This window comes from Piliocolobus tephrosceles, chromosome 3, assembly GCF_002776525.5.
Source record: "Piliocolobus tephrosceles isolate RC106 chromosome 3, ASM277652v3, whole genome shotgun sequence".
NCBI classification, from domain to species: Eukaryota; Metazoa; Chordata; class Mammalia; order Primates; family Cercopithecidae; genus Piliocolobus; species Piliocolobus tephrosceles.
The window spans coordinates 11,909,102-11,912,758 of NC_045436.1; the positions used below are offsets into that span (position 1 = coordinate 11,909,102).

Genomic DNA, 3,657 nt, shown 5'->3' on the forward strand with positions numbered 1-3,657 from the left:
TCAGTGGCTGCTGCCAGGGGTTAGGGGAGAGAGAGGGATGAGTAGGCAGTACACAGGGGAATTTTAGAGCAGTGCAACTACCCTGCATGATACAATCATGGGTATATGCCATTGTACATCTGTACAAATGCATGGAGTAAACACCAAAAGTGAACCCTAATGTACACTATGGACTCTGGCTAATAATGATGTGTCCAAGGTTGATCAATTTTAACAAATGTGCCATTTGTTAAATGTGCCATTCTCATGGGGATGTTGATAATAGGTGAGGCTGTGCATGTTTTAGGGAAGGGATATCTCTGCACCTCTGCTCAATTTTTCTAGGAACCTCAAACTGCTCTGAAAGATAAAAGTGTGTTTTTTTTATGACAAGGATGTCAAGAAACATAGCATAATGCATAGAGAGCAGACAAAGAGGACACGCGCTAAGGAATCCAGAATGCAAGACGCTGAAGTTTTTAAAAGAGGCTTGTATTTAGAGCCACTGGGAAAATGTACCTTATGGATTGGGACAGCTCTACAAAGTATTTATTAAAAATGTCTACACATTTTAGAAGACTTTGGAAAGATCAAACTCTCAAACATTATGCAATGAGTTTGCAGGTGACAGCGATTAAGGGTAGGCATGCTATTTTTCCCTATTCCCTAAGAAAATAGCCTGAGAAATTTGAGGAATAAGACTGCTAAGAGAATGCAAATCAAAATGAGCCTCTGAAAGAGGAATCTGGCAAGAAAAGAATAGTCCAGGCTTGTTTTTTGTTGTTGAGGGTGGTGTGTTGAAAAACAACTTGTTACGTGGGGTTATCCATCTCTAGGTTGTGTAGATGAAAGTGAATAGTTTGAATGATGAGCGAATGGTTTTACCGGGGCCAGAACTCACTGATTTGTAATCAATAAGCATGTGGTATCCCCATAAGATGTAATATTGTGAATTGTTTCTATACCAGAAAGTATAGGAAAAAGAACAGAAGAAACATTTCGGTCCAGAAATCCTATCAACCCCATGCAGCCACTGAAGGAGCTGAACTGAGTTTAGAAGCAGGTTAATGACACTTTCTGGAAAGAAGCAGTGAAATATCAGAAAATGATAAGCGAAGATTATCCTGGGAAGTTGGAGCAGATGTACTTCAGTTGCAGGAAAATCAACAGTAGTGTCAGGAGCTTACTGATGATGACCTGATAGATTACACAAAAATAGGGCCATGGAGCCATTTAGCACAAATGGGTGCTAAAACCATTAGGGTTTATGTGGATGGGGTAGATTTTAGAGAACTCAATAATTCCACAGAAAGAAGAAATAGCATCAGCTTCTAACAGATTTTAACATCATGTGTCTCTATGGTTCAGAAATGAAAAGCTCTAAGAGGAAATGGAAATTAAGAGGTTTAACTATGTTACGTGGGATAAAGGTGGTTTGAAATGAGGCCCAGGTTTGGGCTGCCGTCATCACAAATTTGTAACCTTTGCAAGAGAGCAGCAGTGATTGAAATGCCATTATGAAAGAGAAGACAGGGTGCAATGGGTGATTTTTTTTCCATATAAATGTGCTATTAAAAGTAAACATTTAATGAAGACTTGCTTCAACTGAGTTATTACATAGACTGTGAACATAAGGCATAGATTGGCCAGCACCCTGGCTAAGAAGATTTTTCCTTCCATTCTCCCTCCTTCAGTAATTGAGTCTTTCCTGCAGTCTTCCACAATCCCAAAGAGTGGTGTTTAGGTAGATGGTTTTATTTTCGGTAACTGATTTTGTTTTCTAAACTTTTACCATACAGGGCTAGTTGGATTATCCTTCTTGTTTCATTAAGTGTTTGTCCTCCTTAAAATTGAGAATGAACAGAGACTCGTGGATTTCATCTTCTGAATTTGAAAAGAATGACACAATGCAATTCAGGTCAGGCTTCAGCTGCAGACAGACAGACCCCCAACCCAGAACAACCCTGCGTGGGGAAAACTTTGGGATAAGACTAAGCAAACTACAACCCTGGAACTTGGGGAGGGCCTTGGAGAGTTCGTTTTGAAAAGTTTTGAGCAGTAAATCATCTAACCACAAGAGTAAGAAAACTAATTTTGAGCTTTAATTTCTTTAGTCTTTCAGTTTTAGCAGACACAGCTTTAACATTCATTTTCAACCCATTGAAGAGGAGATGAGCTTATTGGCCAGTCCACCTTGATAACATGTAGGTGGAAAACAGGACATTCAGTCTTTGGTGCAGAGTGGCCTGGCAGATACTTATGAACCATTTTAGCACATTTCAGGACCACGTAACAAAATCAACACTGCATTGAAGTGGCATCAGGAAAGTCCATCCACAGAAGCAATGTCTGCTATGGAGGAAGCAGCTTCATCAAGGGGGAGGCAGGTCTATGCTTCCAGGCTGGTCAGTTCCATTCATGAAAACAGCACACTGTGGCTGACTATGGTTTGAAGAAACAAAGGAAGCCAAAGAAAACAAAAAATGTTAACGGAGAATTGAATCCATCTCTAAGAGGTGGAGGCAGTTTCATTTGAATTGCTCCCTGTTCTTTTACTCTTCCTCTGCCTTGAAGGGAGTTGGTAGATTTGACCCGTGAGTTTAGAACATAGCCCTAAACGTGTGGTTCAGCCCTTTTGCTCCATTTTGTCTTGGAAAAGGGCTGGATTCTGTGCTATTCTCCTGTGCTTTAAGTTTTGCAGTTATGAGATTTATCTAACACAGTCTGACTGGTTTGGAAATTCTGTCTTATTTTGATATTTTCTGTTACCTGGTCTGCTAACATTTTTTTCAAGAAATATAGCTAGTATTTTCTCCTTCTCTCTGACTCCGATTTCTATTTCTTTGTTGGTTCTAAGCATGGGTGGTCAAGAGATGTATTGATTTATCATGATCCTTCAAAACCTTACACAATTGTGCTGAAAAAAGATAGGAGTTTTCATCAGGATAGAAGTCCTGTGTGTAGTTATGCAGATTGCCATCATTCAGACGCTGCTGGGAAAACCATAGATTTTTGTTCCTCTAACAATGTTGTTGTCATCTCTGTAGAGGAGAAAACTTAGGATGGTTTATGTGATGATATTGAAATTTATACAATGGAGACATGCAAATATGGGCAAAACAGTTGCTCAAAAACTGAACACCAGTGGAAATGTCATCTCAAACTTTCTGGAATTTTGAATTTCAGTGAGCTATTAGACAAAGAGAAAGGGAGAGGAAAAGCAAAATACACAATAAGAAACATTTGCAACAAACTGGGATTTGCTTTTTCCTAAGTTATGTGTTGTCTGCTTAGTAATTTCTATGAGCATCACATCAGTCCGTGATTAGATACATTTCAAATCTCAAATCATACAATTTTTTTTAAGTCACACAGCTACTGAGTGGCAGAGTTAACATTCAAACCCAGTAATGATCTTTCCATTATTTGATGCAGATGGTAGGAGCATCTCAGGGTCTCTTCAACTTCATGCTCATTTTGTTACAGTGTCTTAAGATGAGATTTACCTGTTGGTTACGTTTTTCATCCTGATGGCAAATAGTAACAGCTTTTTTCTTCTCAGAGAATATACTATTACAAAAGCAAAAAAAAGAGTATAAACCTAAAGCAAAAATGATGGAGAAGAACGTTCTACTTCAGACAAAATGGCTTTGCTCAAAATTTGCACCTAGATTAGTA

General features: G+C 38.8%; 1 long non-coding RNA gene across 1 annotated transcript in view; it reads left to right on the forward strand.

The window, feature by feature from the left end:
* LOC111552596 overlaps positions 1-2,798 on the forward strand; it is a 94,239-nt gene extending 91,441 nt beyond the window's left edge. Inside the window, exon 2 of the long non-coding RNA XR_002734680.1 lies at positions 1,779-2,798. This is a non-coding gene — a long non-coding RNA (uncharacterized LOC111552596). The remainder of the gene's footprint in view (positions 1-1,778) is intronic.
* Positions 2,799-3,657: the final 859 nt, after the last annotated feature.